At 34.5% G+C, this 20,593-nt stretch overlaps 1 protein-coding gene across 4 annotated transcripts in view; it reads left to right on the top strand.

Moving 5' to 3' along the window:
• Positions 1-20,593, top strand: part of TENM4 (teneurin transmembrane protein 4) — a 1,547,070-nt gene that overhangs the window by 181,557 nt on the left and 1,344,920 nt on the right. For all 4 annotated transcript variants that reach the window (XM_085592903.1, XM_085592878.1, XM_085592882.1 and 1 more), the window contains exon 2: positions 14,523-14,569. The gene's annotated coding sequence lies outside the window, so the exon portion shown is untranslated. The remainder of the gene's footprint in view (positions 1-14,522; positions 14,570-20,593) is intronic.

The raw sequence follows: 20,593 nt of genomic DNA, 5'->3' as shown, positions 1-20,593 counted from the left end.
CTTTGTTCAGTCTGAAAAACAAATAGTAAAGGAAAAGTTTTATCCCTGTCTTCAAATACCTACTGAAAGGTCAGAGAAAATACAGACTGAGGGAGACAAGGTGAAAGGATAAGAAACAATGCACAAAAATCATAGTGAGGGGAAAAAGAAGCAAGGATTGCCCACAGAGGTTGTTCATCTCCAGCTGTGGAAATAATTAAATAATTCAGTAGTAAGGTAGAAAAGGCCAGGAGTAACTCCATCTGAAGTTGAAATTAGCTCAACTTGGAGCCAAAGTTGGAATAATTGACATCACAGCCTCCATTAAGTCTAAATAAATCTCTTATTCTACCTAATTGAGATACTTTGTTCATGCAAAATTCTTGAAGTCATAAATTAAAGGCTTTGTGGTTGCTTTGGTCATGTGTAGAAATACTCCTATAAGCAAAAAAGTAAGCACTTATATGTTATCAATAATAAAAAATCTAGTCCCGTCCTGACATCTAAGAAACTTTGGAATTTGTATTTAAGCAAGTGAATATGAGAAGAGATAATTCTCTAAGTTCTCTAATAGGGAAGAGAACTGAAGAGCGAAGCTATGAAATATGTTTTGAGTGAGAAAAGTATTCTCCAAATTTCTTGTCTCTGATATTTCTTGTATAAGTCTGTTTTCTGAAAACCTCAAAACGGGGTAGGGAAGGTTTAAATCTGGACATATATATCTATGAAGGTTTAATGACAGGGATCTTGGATGAACAAATAGAATCATGGAATGGTTTGGGTTGGAAAGCATCTTAAAAATCATCTGGTTCCTATCGCCCTGCAATGGGCAGGGACACTTGACTAGACCAGGTTGTTCAAAATCCCATCCAGCCCTGTCTTGAGCAACTCCAAGGATGAGGCTGCCACAAGTTCACAATATCTCTGGACAAAAAGTAGTTGTCAATAGTTATTGTTTTAGAATAATCCAAAAATTGAACAGAATCATAGGAATTATTATAATCAAATAAGGCGTGGGCAGCAAACTATGGGAAAGGAAGGTAAAGAGCAACACTTAGAAGGATAGAAGGGAAGCAAGAAGGAAGAACATGATATTCGGGTGTTACATAAAAAATTGTTTTCATTACTGCATGTTACAGCATTTATTGAGATTTTGATGTGGGTGGTATATCTTTATTCAGAGGGCCTGGAATGGAGGTCACAGAAGTAAAGTTGCTACTTTGCTGTTGTTTTTTTTTGTTTGTTTTCTTGCTTATTTTAAAAAAGAAACAACCTACCTGACAACAAAACACCCAAAAATCCAAACCCACAAAACTCCCCAACTACCATTTTCCTCCCAATAATTCAGATATGGTCTCAGTGCATTAAACTTGTCTGTACTTGTCTTCATTATGACTGTGTAATGCAGCACAGAAGGCTCAAAACATTTGGGGTTTGGACTTGCCTGCAGTTATCTTTGGTGGTGTCTTCTCACGAATTTGTTAAAATCTCTTTATTTTTAATTTTTTTTTAAAGTAACCCCCCATGCTGATAGATAGAGAAGTACTGTCCTTTGATACTGATTTGATGCTGACCAGCTCAGTCAAATGACTGCCACCATACCTGTGGTGCATCCTGTTTCTTCCATGTGCTTGTCCCTAAATTCAAACTTGATATATCTATAGCAAATCCTGGCTCCCCTTGGTTGCCTTCAAAGTTGTAAATTATACATATTCTACCTACAAATCCATCACAACCATCTCTTCATGCTTTTGTTTTTTCTCTCCCATTTATACCTCTTTCTTTGATGTCCTTTTAAGACGTCCTCAGCCACTTTATGGTGTATTCTCTTATTAAGATAGACTTCATAAATTTATTTACATCAGCCTCTACAGATATTTAGTCATTGTGGCATCTATTAAAACCCCTAATTTTTCCGCATTCCAGTTAAAAGACCAGGCAATGCCACACTGAGATTTTTCCTGAAGACTTTTATTTCATATAGTTCCATGAGAGATCTTTGAAAACTGTCAGTGACTTTGTTTCTCTTTATGCCCATTAGTGGCTCAGCAGCACGACAGTAGGTTTTCTCCACACCAGCTGTTTAGGGACTTACAGAAGTGGGTAAGCCAGACTGCTCACATATGTTTTGCAGTTGATTCTTTCCTATTTAACCTCCCAGCTAGAAAATTAGTAAACACAGCTTCATCCTTTAAGTTGCCAAGCACTTTTTCATTTTGGATCAACAGTTGCAAAGTCTTTCAGGACTGTAGCATTGCATTTTCCTTGGTATCTCTGTTATGTATGTGCAACTATTTGTAGCACTTCAATATAAATATATTCTCAAAAATAGGTGTGTCTGATTTATTCCAATGACAAAAATAAGGTTTGAGGAAAAATATTATAGAAAATTTTAGCAGGTTTTGTTCATATTGGACAACCATTGTGGTTATTCCTGGGGAGTTTGATTGCAATTGAAAGAAAAGATATGGATTTTTCTTTCAAAGATATTTTTAAAAGATGAAGCTTTTAAAATTAGTTCCTAAATTGATAGTTGTTATTGATGATTCACACTGTATTATTTCAGTCAAGCTACAGTGTTATTACAATTGAACTATAAGTGGATGTGATTTTATTACCTTGTTTATGAAATTTTGGGTTTTTTTCTGATTTTCAAGTTTGAAATATTTAAGACATACTTGATTACTAAAGAGAATAAATATAATTAAAATTAAAAACTTTTCATTATTTTTTTTCTGCATGAATTAATAATATCAAATAATTTATCTGGCAAGGAAAAAATAATTTACTTGAAAATAGTTAAAGAAGACCATGATATTTTGAAATGAAACTGGTTATTATAAGCAAGGAGGAAGAAAAAACAAAAAAACCCCATTATTTTGAGTATGATATATGAATTCTGAAATGAGCTAAAGGGGTAGATATGAAAGTATATGAATATTTTAGATAATAATGAAAAACAGAGGTTGCTTAGATAACATGACATTGCAAATTCATCCTGGGTTGGGCTGTCTGTGATCTGGGAAAAACACGCAAAGCATGAGATAAAGTGAATGGGTTTTGGGTTATGTTTGTGGATTGGTGATTCTTCACTTAAGAAAAATAAACATAGATCACTGGCTGATCTCTATCAACATGCAATATAGCATATTTAGCAGTTCTTTAGCAATCAGTTTTTTTAATCTCTTAAATTTCACAGAACTGCAAAGGAAAGCTAACAGACCATTTAACATATCTCAGTAATTTACATGACAATAATAAATAAACCTACGAGAAAATAGGCTATATCTATGAGGAAAAAAAATTAGATGAGAGGGCATGGTGGAAATAATACATCACAGTGTGCTTAGTGTGATAAAGGATTATGAACTAAATTCCTAACTGAAAACTGAGTATTCCTTATACCTTTTTAAATTTTTTATTTTAATTAATATCTACTGACTATTGTAAAAGAGAAAATAATCAGCTAGGTGACTTTTGGAATTTGCTTATCTAGCTCAAGCATAAGAACTCACATTCTTCTCATTCTTTGGATTTCAAATAAATATGTTACACAAAACTTCAGCAGAGAAATGCTGTGAATTTATTGATAGGGTAATTAAAGAGATGGCTGTCTAAATGCACTATTTGCTAATATGAAAGTGGCCTATGGGAGATGATAGTTTTTGCAATTGGCTTCATCATATAAACAAAAAAAAATTGTATCTGTTGTTGAAATCAGTATGACCTCATAGTATACCTATATTTATTATGTGATTTAATAAACCTACTAATTAAAGGTGCAACTTGATAATAATACAAACATTTAGTTGTCAGATCTGAAATGTTTCTTTAAATTTCATCTACCTATTAATTAGCTGTAATATTGAAATTTAAAGCTGTTTTTTTATTTCATAGAATAAGAGTTCTAAAATTGTTTGGGTTAGAACGAACATTAAAGATCATTTGGTTCCAAACCCCCAGCTATGGATGTGAACAACTTCCACTAGTCTGGGTTGCTCAAAGCCTGAATTGTAAAAAAAATCTCTGACCTATCCTATAATTTTGTTGGTATTTTCAGTGCCTCCATCTCAAATCAGTAGTAGAGGTACCAATTGGGAAAAGGAAATAATTACTAGATTTTTTGCATGTGAATGAGCAATTAGGAGAAGATCCTGAAAAGTTTATAGGTGTCCAGATGGTTCACTGGGTGACAGACACACAAGTATTTGGAAATATGTAGAGCTAAATTAAACACCCATAAACTGGATGAATGCAAAACTGTTCAATAAACCCTAGTAACAAGAGAAACTTATTTAGTTCGATATTTTGATGTGTCCTGACCTTTACTCAAATTGGCTCATGCTCTTGGAATGCATACATCTGCAGGAGAAATGACTGATTGTTGATGTTGAACTGGTGGAAATTTATTATTGCTTCTATTTCTGCATACAGACCTCCCTAGACTGATCAGAAATTAAAGTTAAACTAGTTTTCTTCTCAACAGCAATCTGGCAGCACAAGATGTAGAGAATTTCAGCTGGGTTTTTTTTAGTGATTATTCCTGTTTTATTTGCAAGAGAATCAGATTAATGCCTTATATTCCTAATGGAAATCATGGATTTTAGTGATTGTGTGCAATCTTCCCTGATAAAAATGTCCTGCTTGATAGCTGGAGCTGTTTTATTTATTGTTTATCTGGCTGGCCTCGAGGTATTTTCTTTAATCTGGTGAAGAAAACCCACATCCATCAAACATGTAAGACAGTTTATTAAATTTACAGTCTTGACCGACTACCACTTTGGAAAATTAAGCAGTATCTTAGTGCAATTGCTGCTAACTAGTAATCAGAGACCCCTTTTAAATTAGCTGTGAAAGTATGCCTTTTCATAGCATATTAATCTTGTAACCAATGTCATGTAAACTTTTAATTTCTTAAACAGTATAAATCAGGAGCATACATTTTAAAAGGAAAAACAAGCTAAATATATGATGAAAAGTAACATCCAGTAGTTACTGCTGGTTTCTTATCCATTAACTAAGGGAAGGTTTCCACAGAATTATAACACGAGTCAGTTTTTCTAGATGGTTCATTAAAGGCTGGATTTTATTACATATTACATGCTTTATGCTTTTCACACAAACTTATTATATTGCTCAGAGAAGGTGATCTTTTAAAGCACATTAGACTAATGTTCCTGAAACTCCATCTAATGTAACTTTTATTGAATTGCTGCAACTAAAAAGGTCACCTAATAATTTGTTCAGATAATGGATTTAGTGAAAGGAAAACAAAATGAATGGGTTACTGTAGTAACTCTGACCTTGAGATACATTTATAGTTACTGAGATTTATGAATTTAGCTACAAATGAAGAAACTAAAGAGCATTTGTTATAGTAGTGCCATTTTTTAACAGTGGGTGTAATGCAAAGCAAATTAAAATTATATTTGTTCCACTCTTGTGAGGTATATTACATACAGTAATAACTAATACCCTGGAGCAGCTCAGCAACATGGTTTTCTTAAGGTCACTATAGAAACATGCCAAAAATTCACATCTCATAAAGTAGCTTCTTGTTCAAACAACTGGTCCTGACTTCCCCTCACTTGTTTTTCCTCTCTCTCTTTCTTTCTCTGTAAAAATGAGGGCAGCTGTACATCTCCATGAAGCATATGAACTGGGTAGATAAACAATTGTGGCTAAAATTGTAAAGTACTCAGAATGCTACGGCAATGACCCAGGAGAATACTAAAAAAAAAAAAAGTTATTTGCTGTGCTTCAGTGGGAAGGGGACAAGTTGCTTAATTCTCTCATTGTCCATCCTTCTCAAATATAGATACCATAAATCAGTGTTGTTTCGTGTATCTGGATAATAGCTCTCTAGCAAGTACCACCTGTGGCAGAAAATGAAACACAGGGCATGGCTGTTCTCAGAAGTACCTATTGGGCTCTATTCATGAATGCTGTGAATAATCAATTAATCAATTATTAAAATAGGCTTCCTATTTCACATAAATAAATGACCTTATTTTAGAAAGATTTTTTTTATTCCTAAAGAGAGACATTCCACTGCTTCTGTTAGTAATGCTTCAGGAAACCTACAAGAATTTTCCCCTCTGTGGCTCTTGTGTAGAAGCCTCTAATATCAGCAGCTTCTGTTTTACCAAGACTGGAATTATAAAGGAATACTTTTGAACAACCCTGCATAAAAAATAAGTCCAAAAAATCCAGTAATAACTTTCACTCTTAAAAAGGAAATATCAGCATTTCCAAAGTACCATAGTAACCAAGAGTTACAGTCTTCATGCTAAACTTTTGTTTGATTGGTAATGCAATGTACTCAAGAGGTGTGAAAAGAAACAACAGAAGAAAATGCTGCAGATAGAATTGAAATTTAGTTATAAATATTTACAAGTGACTGCCATAGGGTCTAAAAAAAATACCTTTGAAATAATTACTTAATTCTCTGTATCTGAGTGAATTTGAGTAAAAAAACAGGGGCCCTCCTAGTATAATGATTTAGTTAAATACAATTAGTGGGTCTACTGTAAGCTTACCGAGTGAAATTCTGACATTTAGATGTCATGGCTTAATGGTCTCTTTCCATCTCAAATTTTATGGATCTTTTAGGACAGCCATTTATTTTTTCAATATTGGAAAAAAAAAAAAAGTGAAAGAGGTACATTATGCCTGTGCATTGGTAAGGGGGGTTTGTTTTCTGGGAGAGAACAGCTAATTAGAGATGTTTAATGTATTTCAGAGCTTACTTTTTAAACACACAAAACTGGGTTTAATCTTAAAATAGGAAATGCTCTCTCTTTTATATTTTTTTTCTTAAGAGTTAATAACTAATGATCTAGAGGTAATGGCAAGGCTTATCAATTACAGCAGCTAGAAAGAAATGAACAGTTGAGTGTAGTTATGAAGCTACCAAAACACTCTTTTAGTTAATTTTTTTCAAAATGCAACACTAAGGATTGACAAAAGCTGCCTGGCTTTCCTCCTGGGTTTCATAACTTTGAACAGCTGTTTGGCAGATGGGTACTTGTAATATAAATTCATAATACACCTGTGCTTCTCCTGATGAAAGCACTTGCTCTCTTGACTTTTTGGATCTTATAAAGTAGGAACCATGGCATGAACCTCATTGAAGGGTCAGGCTCTAGAGTATCTTAAGGGCAAGGCAATCCTTTAACACATTAATTTCATTTCTGCTTCAGACCTGTGCAGCCTCGTGGTTCCTTTTGAGCATCCACACTAAGGAAATGGAATTCAGAACAAGATTTGCTCCTGGCAGTGCTGAGACAGATTTGATTGTCTTTTGGCAGTAAGTTTGGTCAGTGTGGCAATGCCTGTTCTCAGCTCACATCCTGGAAAGAGATGATCCAAGGAAGCAGAGAGAAACACATGGGTTAATTTAAGAAAAATTAGTCCATGGTCTTCTCTGGGGGCTTGTGGTATCTGAGACAGCTTTAAAAGCAAGCTCATATCTTACTATGCTTCACTGGATCTGCAGTCCAAATGCGTCTCAGGTCTCCAGTTGTTCCCCTGCTCTTTCTTAGAAAAATGCCTAGTATTCAGGTTGAGATTTTTTCTCTTATCTTCTATCTTTAAACAGTTTTGCACAGCCATGTCAAAAAAAGCCCGAGTTACCATAATGACAGTGACGAGGAGGATGATTAGGTCATCAACAATAAAAAAATCTTCTTACAGACAAGAAAGGATGGGTATTTGTATTGCATGATCAGGGGAAAATCTCAAAAAGGACCAATTATTTTCTTTTTCTTACATAAAATAAGCAGGCTCCAAGATACATAAGGCCTTACAAGGTCAGGCAAACTTGGGATCTTCAAGGCTCTGAAGTGAGTTACCCACTCCTGGAAACAAGAACATTATACACTCATCACTGACAAGCCTGTGTGAAAAGCACAAAATACCAATGAGACATCTAGCCCAAAGCATCAGGAAAAATAAAGAAACAAGCAGAAAACCAAAAAACACCAAAGTGATCAAGCAGCAAATACATCTGCTTAAAGTTTTATACAGCCATAAGAAGCAAGCTCTGGAAATTTCTAGGCAGGAGAATTAATCAGAAAAATATCTCTCTGCATGCACCAGACCTTACTGCTGAGCAAACGTTTTTATTTTAAGCTATTTTTATCTTTTACTTGCATGCTTGCAAAAGAGGGAGGGAGGAAAGAGGTGTAAAAAACATTTTCATTGGCAAGATAACATCTTTGCTTCAAGGCATGAAACCAGATTTAGTGCATGAAAGGACTAAAAATCTAATGGAACAACTAGTCAAAGGATAAGAAATCAATGTCAAGCTGTATTTTAAGTATTTTAAAATGTTTTTGATAATGACAGTTAACTTTTGCTGAAGAGGTTATCACAAAAGCTGTAAAAGTGTCTTATGTGAGATAATAGTTGGTTACTGTATTAAGGGCTTAAAAATAACTGACAATGTTTCTGAGAAAAATAAAACCAGCACTTTTCTTTTTCCTTTTTATTTTTTTTAATTTTCTTTTTTTTCTTTTATTTCCAGATAAAAAATAAGTAAATGTAAGACAGTAGCAAGCTTTCAGCAGTCCACATCTATTTGCATCTGCTGCCTTGCAGGAGGTGTAGCTGCTCTTGCAGGTTAGAAAACATGGTAGAGAGATTCCAAATAAAAGTGGGAACAGATTTCTGTAAGCACAAGGTGAGAACAGTCTATATAAGGATTATATAGTTAAGCTCTGAAGGTGCCTGTTTCTTGCCAGTGCCAGTGATGGAGGCTCAAGTGATTATCCCAAATGCAGGTGTCTTCTCTAAGGGCATCAAAAGCGAAGTGAGATAAATCCCACTGTTTGCATCATAGCAGAGGATGGAAGTGGCTTTAACATCCGCTCTAAGTCAACTGGGGGCTGCTGCCACTCCCTTAATCACCTGCACTCATAAGGGGACAATGTCATCCCACCCACTGGGTCTATGGAGAAGGGGAAGGGAATGATCAGTGTCTATAAATATTTGCATGTCAATGCATAAGCAAAGCTATTAAGTGAGATTTGGTCAGCTATGATGTGATGATTTGAGATTACCTGAATTTCTGTGTTTTCAGACTCTTGTTTTGTGCCTTGATGAGGTGCTGTTCCTTGACAGCAGGTCTCAGCATGTTACCTTGCTTTTTTTTTTCCACTTTGTTGTTTATGTAAGATATTCCTTACGAGCTCATAAGAGCTAAACTGAAGTAATTTCTTGTATAAAATCTGATATTTTATCATGCCTCTTGTGGACAGCTGAATCTCATTTTGTATTTCCTTGTTCTTGCTGTAGTCCTAAAAAACCCTAAGTTTAAAATATGTTATTCTTGCATTAGTAAATTCAAATAATGTATTTTATGTAATTTCCTTCTACTAAACATTTCTAGACAATTTCTAAGATGATGTTTTGATTTGAAAAACAAGACAAGCTGTTGACTAAATGAATCACAGCCAAACTTGCAATATGCTGCTAAAGACTGAAAAAAACACTGTCTATGCCACATCATAGACTCAGCATAATATCTCAATTTGGTCAGGTGCATCCCCACCATACATAACTTTTACTTATACATGGAGATTTAATGGGAACATTCAAGGCCAGGCTGGATGGGTCATTAAGAAAGGTGTCCCCAGGGGGATTGGAATTAGATGATCTGTAAGGTCCTTTCCAACCCAAAACTGTTTTATGATTGCATCAGTCTGTGAAGTTTCTCAAATGCCACTTTGGTTATTGCCAGCATATGGATTGAAGGCACCTAAAAACTCTGATTTTCTGATACTCAGGTGTAGTTTTGTAAAAACAAGTATATGTTACCTGCATGGGTGTGACAGAATATTGGAAGCCTGTTCCTAAAGTTATACTGGCCTCTCCTGAGGTCTCCTGGGTGGTGGCTGCCAATGCCGGTGCCCTGTGAAGCAGCTTGGTGTCATGGGACTAAGGTCATGCATGAGAATTCTGATTTAATCTGCAGGTTTTTGTTCTGTATTTTTGCAAAGCAATTAAAAATTTTAGCAAAACTCAAGGTTAGACACCATGTCCCCCCTCTGAAATTTGAGGTTTTTGTTAAATAGTTTATCATTATTCCTAATTATCTAGTAATGGGCTGACAATTTCTTATGTGTGTTCAAAGCAGTATGAAGAAATCCTTCTTTTACTCATTATGCATTGACAGATTTGCATTTTAGTTTTACATATGTGTGCTTCTATAGCATTGAAAGTCTACCATAGGCTTGCATCAGAATCATTAACTGTCTGATTAGACTAATTACTTATTCTGTTCAGCTGAGATGGTTATTCAGTCTTAATCCAAATAACTGTTGTAGTGAAATATCCATGTCCCTTGCTGACAAATGGACCAAAGCTTCCTCTCTTTTCCTGCATGGTTTTATGACCACATCTATTGCACTATCCTTATGAAAATGCCTGCAATTTATTTTCATCTAGACACTTAATGCTCCCTTGCAAACACATGGTAGAACATGGAAGAAAAGTGAGATCTGTGTATTTTGAGGTAGAATCAATCATGTCATATTAACCATATAAATGTTAGGGGTCTTGTCTAAGCCAGTCATGAGGCCAGATAAGTGAGACAGGATTGCTCAGACAATCCTTCATTTATCTTAATTGTCTATTTTAGGATTGAATGAATCTGGAATTGATTGTCTCTCTCCATCACTTATAGAAAGAAATTAGAAGCCTAATTTAGACTAAGAGCCTAAGTTTTCTGTGACTAAATGTAGATAAAATGAATCCTAACCCTGTGGTCCTCTATTGTAAATGGATACTCTCTAGATTACATAGTTCAAGAAGTGAATGATTACTTAGAACTCTTCCACCAACACCAAAATTACTTAGAATTTCAGAATAATCAAATGAACAGATATTTGTATTCTTACATCCACACAGAAGACTGGAGGAGTGACATGAGATCATCAATAATTGGTTTATGCAGAAAAAAACCCCAAAAAACACGTGCAAAAATAACCGCAATTCCTTACACTTGTTTGTCTATCAAGTGGCTGAGGTTCAGGGAGCATAATTCAGGATTTTCATGGTATGTATGCACAAGGAGGTTGCTTCAAGGTTGTATCTGCAAACAGAAATTCAGTATATCCTAACTGTAGCCCCCAAAGATTTCTTAATAAAAATGTTTCTTATGTATGGGTAATTAAGTTATGTACGGGTAATTAACCTATGCTGTGGTGCTGGTGCTACAATAATATATTTTTTGAAGCAGAACTAGTACCAGGACATGACTGACACATCATTTAAAGTTGCTGCTGTATTTTTGCCTTTTCAACAGACCCTTGCATGTGGTATATGCCTCTAAAATATTCTTTGTGATTTGTTATATATTAGGTGTGTTTACTCCTGCTAGCTGTTTTTTTCCTCATCATTGGTTCAAGTACAACTTTCTCTATTTTCACCTTCTTCATAACACATTTTTAATGTGGCTACTATTTTATCTAGGCAATTTGTGTGTCATCATTATGTAAATTAAATCTTCTTTAGTTTTAACATAGACTGTTTTAGTAATTGTTAATTTAATGGGAGAATATGTTTTCCATCATTCCTGGTAAACATCAGTATTTATTCTTGCAGAAGGGCATAAAAGAGTTGACATTTTTTTTTATATCTCCATAAAGCTTTTATGTATGAATAGACAGGATGCAAATCACAACTATCACTGTATATGAGAATAAAGAATGCAGTACAGAAGTGAAAGAAAAGGTGAAGTGCTGGGAATTCACATCTTTCCTCTGAGTTACATTTAATTATAAAAACAATCAAGAGGTACTTCAGAAACCATTCTTTCCATGGGCTTACTGGACACTCACCTAAATAGATGCTTTACAATCTGACAGTGGAAGCTAATTTTCCACTCAAAAGAATTTCTGTTATTTTTTTGTCCTCAATTATGTTCATAATAATTCCAAAAATTCAGATATAGAAAACACTGTTTGGACATTTAACCACTTCTTGGGTAACAGTACTACTCCATAAAACCTTATATGTCTTTTTTTTTTTTTTTTTGCCCTATTTTTGAATACTCCATGCTTTTTTGGGAAATATTTCACAACATAAACCAGCTGGCATGGAATCATTAGGGTTTAATAAGACCTCCAAGATCCAGTCCAACATTCAGCTGAATACCACTGTGTTCTCTAACACATATCACAAAGTACCACATCCACTCCTTTTTTGAATAATTCCAGGGATGGCGACTCCACCACTCCCTTGGGCAGCCTATTCCAAACTTGACCACTCTTTTCAGTGAGGAAATTTTCCCTTATATCTAGGATGAGCCTACCCTGGTGCAACTTGGGACTATCTCCCCTTGTCCTAGTTGCTTGGGAGCAGAGGCCAACCCTCATCTTGACACAGCCACCTTTCAGGAAGTTGTAGAAGGCAAAAAATACATCTAAACTATTTATTTTTCTTAAATTTTGAGTAGATGAATCTTTTCTACCTTTCATGTCTCCATTCACAGCTGTTCTGTTGCATTTGATGGTTCTCCCCTCTGTTTGATGCTATTCCTACCCCATTATTTTCAATGTATGGTAAGCCATGCTGAAAATAAGTTGCAGTTTTCATTGTAAATAGCTGTGTAGTGGAGGTAAATATTGAGAGAATTGATTGGTGTGAGTTGCAGAAAAAAATCAGACTTATAATGACACACATCCATAACCATCTCTTGAGCAGATGTATCTTCAGAGCAGGTTTTGAAATCAAAACATAATAGATAGCAGGAATAAACCAAACAAAAATATATAAAATTCCTCAGACTGATGTCCTTAAATTTATTGCCTCTAATCCTGATAAGAATAAGCCATCACTAGTAATAATTAAACAAAATTTTGCTCTAAGGTTGATATGGAGCTAGAAAAAAACCCAAATTATTTACACAGATTTGTTATGTTTATCTGTCTGATTTTATGATGTGATCAGCTTTTTTGAAGCAAAGGATGTGTAAAAAGCTTGGAAACAGACAGTTTAAATAGATATTTATTTGACATTCTTATCCCACAGAGCCTCCTACTAGAAATGCAATCTAATTCATTAAAGTTCTGAATCACAGAAGCATAAAATGATGTTGGAATAAAATCCCGTAATACTTACTAGTGTTTGTAAATGAGTAATGCTGTTAGGAATACTTCCTGTCATTAACTGCTTGTGAAGGAGACTGAGTGGGATTTCTTCAGATAAAGTATTAAGCCTCTCTACACAGACTACAGGTCTGATGCAGTGAGTGGTATTAAAGGAAAACAGAGCTGAGATTACATTCTGTGGAGTGCCATTTTTTACTATTGTCTCTATTTAAAGTATCATAATGGCTTTAGTGACAGTTTCTTAAACCCCTGTATGTAGAACATTTCATCTTTTCATATAAAAGCCTTTATACTCTGAAATAATAGGTTTGAAAAAGTTTATTTGTCCATTATATTTACAAATAATTGGCATTTTAGTCCAATAACATTTACCGTCTTCACTGCTCTCATTAAAGTTTTTCAGTTAATTTAAATATTTCAGGACAGCATAAAGCCATATTTAATTTAGCTGTAATTCCTCATCTGACACATCAGTTTTGGTGACGCTGATCAGTTTTTGAAAAGATCATCCAAAAATACAGGGAAATGGCTTGATTCTGTCTTCAGTTTGAGCACTGCTAATGCACTAATGCCCACTAAATTAATGGACTTTTATTTTACTAATTACATGAAAAGGGAATAGACCTGGTACCTTTGCATATGCCCTATAGGCTAGGCATATCTTACTTGGTTACTATAAATATTTATTTTTGTTGGTCAGAATTGAATTGTAACCAAATATGCCATATTTCAGAAAAGAGTTAAACATCTTTATTTCATGTTTTCTTATCACTGAATATATTATATTATTTTTAGAGTATCCTGGGTCATCATTTATGGCAAAATTCTATCTACAATAAAATAGTACTTTCCTAAAGAACCTACAGTTTAGGTATTGTTTATTGTTCTCAAAACCAGGACTTGTGTCTTCAACTGTTACAGCCACTCTTTTATAAACTTTTGTATCTGTTCAGTGGCTTTCATTTCACAAGAACAAGACCAAGAACATTTTAAACATATTTAAGTATCTTGTTCAATTTTCCTGATAAATAAAAGCTAAAGAATAGAAAATTGTTAAAGATATCTGACTTACTTTGTTGTGTGATTGTAGGAAATCTGCCAATTATCATGATAATGTATCGCAGAAATATAAAAAAAATAATTTTGTGTTGTTTTCTGATAGTTTAAAAAATTCCAGTTTGCATGTCATAAAGGCATCTACAGAAAATATAAGACTACAAAACCATGAATTTCTGCACTTATACTTGCTCTGAGATGCTCTTCTGGTGTAAATCTGTGCCATCACAGAAAACTTGAGAAGCTGCACTGATGTGTTGGAAGTGACTCCAGTGACCTGAGGCATCTGATTCACTGACACCCTCCCCTGACTCCTACATTGCTGTACAAAGCAACTGAGACAAATCCCTTTGCTTTCTTTTTTTTCCCCAGGCCCCAGCTGCCATTAAGACTGGCATGAAAATATTACTGACAGATTGGTAAGTCCTTTTGTTTTAAATTATGATAGTTTATATTTTCAACTTGTTTTGTTTGAATGTTTTTCTTGGATTGTTAAGACCATCACGACAAGCAGTTTAATTCAAACAATTAATTTATTTGTTGTAATACAGGCAGAACTTTCAATTAGAGTTTCAAAAACAAATCTTTGCCATTGCAAATGGGTGTTCACATTGAAGGAAAGTGATTTAGGTTTTACCATTTTCTTTTGAAACAACTTGGTTTTAAGTCAACTGAACAAGTCTCTGAACACTTTGGAGATTAGGCAACAAATTTTCTCAGTGGTGCAGTTCATCTGTCATTCCTAAAACTCCTACTCTGTGGTGGCAGAAGTATATGTGATTTCAGTGGTATGGTACATACACAGAACATCAAATCTGATATGTTTTGGAGAAGTTGTAAAGACATAAGGGTGTTTTTCAGGAGCAGGTTATCTTCCATCCCAGTCAAAGGTAAGCTATCAGCTTCCATGGTGGCTGGGTCATTCTGCTTTAAAGTTAACACAAAAAGTTCCTGAGTCTTTATGCAGTTGTTTGTTGTACTCAAAATATTCATATAAACTTAAATAAAAATTTTTCAAGTGGAGTTAGCCCTGAGGGATTTAGCCATTTATCGCCATACAGTTTCTACTCTTACATTGTATGTTGATGTAATGAAAAATAGACCACTGAATTGGTATTTTATTATTTGACAGAAGCAACCTTTAAAACACTTAGCTAATACCATATCTAATAATAAATGAGAGTCCTCAAATATATGAATCCAATTATTTCTGCAGGTCAATATAAAATACAGTATGTTACCAATCCATGGTACAAGACTAGTTAGTTTGAGCTGCTCTTGTACCTATAACTTAAGGTGTCTGTCATTTTAAGGCATTATTTAAAAAAAAAAGATTAAACATGCTCTGTAAGGAGAATCCACCAAATCAACTTGCCTATGAGTCTTGATAAAAATTTTTGCATCAAGAAGTGTTATGTGAGTTTCCTGTGAAAAATACACTCTCTAGTAAATGGATTTTATAGAAGCAAAACAGATACAACATGTTTTATAAAAATTTTGGATCCAGTTATATGAAATTGTCACAATTAGGGAGCATTTTTATTTGAAATTTTGTTTTATTGACTATTTTAGAGCTCTTTTAGTAGTGAAATGATTGGTGAAGCAAGTCAACCAAATCAACAGAATAAAATTATATGCCTGTTAAAAAATAAACTAAGGTGAAAAGGAAAGTGAAACAGATGTCTCTACTAATGCACACAGAAATGCCATCAGGAAGATGCTAATTTTCTCTTTTTTTCCATTAAGTTTTGCATCTCTACAGAAGAAGATGGCAATCTTAAACTCATCTTGAGGAAAGATTATGTTTATATGAAAATATTAAATGTTAACAAGAATGGGTCCTCCTCATGTACTTTTATGTGTTGTCTTTCTGTTTTGGTAAAAGCAATCATTATGACTGAGCTGTATCACAGAACTGAATAGAATTTTTTGTCTTACGCTGTGTACAGTCCTAGAGCAGGCAAGCATTTTCCCTTGTGGTAGTCCCAGGTGAGCAGAATCCTATTTTCCATGCTGAGGAGGCAGCTGTAGGAAATGTCACAGTTCATTTTGGGGAAATCATACCACTGACCAAAAATCAAATCAAGCAGCAAATAAATATAGTGTTATTGGCTTGTTCTCTGCCTCTCCAGACTACACTGTGTTCACCTTCACTTTATAGGCAGGTATTGGGTCCCAGTGCAGCTGAGGTACCTATGTATGAGGAAGCTGGAAAACAGCTTTTGAAAGACTTTAGGAAGGAACAGAAAACATTGCCAGAATAAGAAAGTTCCTTTGCAAAAAGTGATGTTTATGTAAGAACATTACACCTTACTCTTGTTGAACAACTTTTAGGACCTGCTTAAGAAGGTGTCCAAAACTAGATGCCACAGATAATTTCCCCTAACACTGTTTTCATCCAGCATAATTTAGAGAAATCTCGGGCAGAGCATCATCCTGGTTCTACAACCTCTCGTTGCCAAACTAGATCCTGTGATCCATCTGTGTAACTGAACTAGAAAGGACCTAGACTGCCTCATATACTTTGTCATGCATTGTGTGTTTCCAAGAAACATCCACCATGGTCTGAAGAATATCATAAATCAAAAGCTACTCTAATCTGGAAGCATGTTTGAAATTACCCTGTAATTTCCACATTAATACAGAAAATATTTCAGCTGCATAGAGAAGCGTGCTGTGCAGTTTGGCCTCAGCAGTGACAAGCAGCCATTGATCCATTGTTTAAGTGACAGAGATGTACCCATAGGTGCATTTAGAGAAAGACTCAGAGCCTGATTCTAGCCCTTGCTGTTTTGAACATTTCTGTTATAGCTCTGCTCAAATAGTTTTAATGGTATAATTTTGGAAAAAAATTTTGTAGGGCTCTGCAATAATTTTGGTGTAACTAGGTAACCATTTCAGACTTTATCTCATTAATTTTTGTAGAGTTTCTGTATGCTACTGCTCATGTCAGTTCTTGAAGCAGAAAAAGGCTATTCCATATGATAAATTAAGCCTTGGTTCATTTTGACTAACACGGAAATCTGAAGTGAAGAGTAAGCTCTTTTCTTAGGTAGTTTTAGCTACTTAGCTTAGTCTAGTAAAAAAACATCTCCAGAGGACAATTCATTGTCATACTTCTCACTCCTCACTGGCATTCAGATAAATAGAAGAATCCTGAATACTTCAACTAGAATTGCTCCTAAACTTGACATGGTGACCTGCTGGTTTTAAGCACATCAGTATATTCATAAATACTTTCTGTTTCTTATTTTCTATTTGAACATTATTAGCTTTGTTCACCTTTTTTAAGGCATTTGTAAGTTCATGTTGGAACAGAAACTTGTGTATTGTCTCAAAATGGATTGATTTTCAAAAATTATATTTATTTCATCATTTTGTGTAAAGGGTCAGTGACTGTGTTTTCTTCAGATGAGTTAACAACTGAAAAGCACTTTTTCGATATCATACTGTAGTAATTCACCATATGCAATGTGAAGAAAAAAAATAAAATTTTTCAAAACATCACTGATAGAATTTCAGTGTACAATTTTAGAAAATATTTACATATTAAGAAAACACTAAAATTTGCAACTGTTTTTACTGGGAGACTCAGGATTTTATAGCCTTCTGAGATATTTTTCAGAAACAGAGTGAACTACTTTTGCAATCATGATGAGTCCTAGTTTTCCTGTATTAACCTTGGACCATCAGAGTCCAGTGTTCTGTCTATTTTTAAATTATTTTATCCGCTAAAGTATATTCTACATGTCTATCTCTTATTAACATTTGCCAATCTTTCATTCAGTTTTTGTCCCTTTGGTAAAAGCCTTGAGCAGTTTCATTCCTAACAATTCAAAATAAGAATATTTTAGTGTAGATAATTCCCAAATGAGTAAACGGGAACTCAGGCACCCAATTAGAAAAATTCAGATGGGCAGAAATTTCTGGAAATCATCTGTTCCAAAGCTGTATTTAGCTCAGACTATCTTCAAGGAAATGTTTGGTTGCTCAATATTTTGTTTAAGTGGGTTTTGCTTATCTTCAGGGATGGAGACACTACCACCAACCTGGACAACCTTTTCCTCTGTTTCATTACTCTAATTTTGCACTATTTTACCTTATAGGTAATTGAAATTTATGTGGTTCACATTGTTGATATTGCCTATTCCTCTTCCACTGTACATCTTTAGGTAGAATCTGATTCCACTTCCTTTATAAAGACTACTGAATACTACAGCCATTCTCTATAACCTAAATATCAAAGTAGGTATCACAAGCAGCTTTGAAATGCTTTTTCCAGGAGAATGTGCTATTTCTTAAAATGAAATATATATGCAGGGATTTTATTTATAAATGGTTTCAGGTGATTTTCTGGTACATCTGCAAGCACCTGTGAACAGAAGTTACAGGTGATGAAAATATATGAGGGATAATAGTCATACACTATTTTAACATGCTAAAGAAAGCAACACTGAAGAATTATAAAGTCAATATTATGACATGGAACTTTCTGATTCTCAAGATGACTTTATAAAGTTGTCAGCCCTGCAAAGTTCATTCAGGAAGGAAAATATAAAAAATCAGTAAGCAACTCAGAAGAGGCAGGTTCAGTGCTGTATATGCATTTGTAAATCTATATTAGTAGTGGAAATACATTTTATATCCTGCTGCTTCTTTGTTACATCTACAAAAACTATAGGAAAAAGAGTAGTTGTTATGAGTGTTTGACCTAAAAAGCATGGCTGATGAATCCTGAGTCTTATCCATGACAAGCAGTAGCAAGCATTGATCAGTATACATGAAATATTGTTTACAGTGCAAAGTGGAATAATATATTTTGTAAAAGAGACAATACCAGCTTTATCTGGTGCACTTATTGCACTAATTCCAAAGAAGCAAGAAGCAAGGATAGTTGATGTGCAGATGGAAGCTGCATTTGGATAATATGATGGTCTACTAAAATTTCATAGTTATTTTTGGGGCAGAGCTCTTTGAGGTAGTGTCTCTGTCTCAGCTTTCTAGGGATGAAATCATTATAAGGGCCCAAGGTATGTCCTTTGCACCTTATTTTAACAGGGTAGATGAGTATGATATTTGAGGTAAATGCTCCTCAAATCTAAATCATTATTTCTCTGCTTCTCTCTAGATAACTTGAAAGATCAGGGATTTTGAAAGACAGCTGTGGTCTTTCTAAATATTGTGACATCAGAAAAGTTCTCTGGCTGAATGTCAGCCTGGGTGATTGATATTTGTCCAGAATCTGTTGTCATTTAAAAATAGTTAAGTTCCCAGTGTGTTTTAAAAATGCCTTCCTTTTCTGTAAAAACATAAATTGTAAATATAAATATATTAATATTTATAAATATATATTTATATAAATATAAATAATATCTATGAGTTTAGGATCTAGTCCAGAGATATTCTATGAAACACCTAAGTAAACTTTTCTGTTTTCTATATATATGTTTAATTTGAAATGGGAATTTACCATGCTGAGAGGATAATTCAGAGAACATTAAAATTCAAGCTGGTGTTCTGTATTCAGAACTCTACATGCACAATGAAGTCCAGAAAAAACTACACGGTGTTTGTCTAATCTCTTCTGAAGCTGATCAATATATGTGAATTGCCAAGATAAGACAACCCTTTGTGAGAAAGCTGTCCTTGTGCTTGGAAATCCTGTTTGACCCTTGGGGTGTTATTTTTTTTTTTTTTTTTTTTTGTGGTCAGTTGTTTTTTGTACGGAAATGTATCTTTTTCTTTTTTTCCCCATCTCAGCAGATTGCTTAGGAAACCTAAATTAGGAGTAGAGAATATTGTGTTACAGAAATCCTATTTTAATGTAGGGTCTTAGTATCTCATTAAGTAATAAGTTCTCCAGAGGAGACAACCAGTGGGAACTCAAATACAAAATTACTTGCTTGACATTAATAGGATAGAGACAAGAAGATGCTCAAAACTCCTGAGTCCTAGTCCCAGCTGCTGCTGCCTTTCATGCCATTTCACTTTTAGATGCCCAACCAGGAATCTTCATGACTTATGCCTCTAATACATTGGGGAAAGATTTGTAAAACAGGCAACAGAATTAGGAGCAGCCACAAACTGAAAACAATTTTATTATGGATGCCTTTTGGATATCCAACATGAGGTAGGCTTCCACACAATAAGGTTTTAAGTAAAATTTGAAATCATCTGCAAGTCACCATTATTCATACACAGTTAATGGGAACAGTTTATGATAAGGCACAATGACACAGCATGAGGGATGTTGCCTAAGGCAGCAACAAGCCTTGAGATGCTCAAGTAACAAGGTAATTGTGGTGCAGCTCATACAGTGCTTGTAATGACAAATCCTAATCTGTTTTCATTGTCCTGTGCTATGAACGAACAAAGCTACATTGAAATGATAGACTCACAAGCCATTTTGATTATAAGGTTCGTGTGTTTTTTTCACAACATTC

The sequence above is a fragment of the Lonchura striata genome, chromosome 1, assembly GCF_050655825.1.
Source record: "Lonchura striata isolate lonStrDom1 chromosome 1, ASM5065582v1, whole genome shotgun sequence".
Lineage (NCBI taxonomy): Eukaryota > Metazoa > Chordata > Aves > Passeriformes > Estrildidae > Lonchura > Lonchura striata.
Note: the sequence above shows the minus strand (reverse complement) of the source record. Positions and strands in the feature narration are given on the sequence as shown.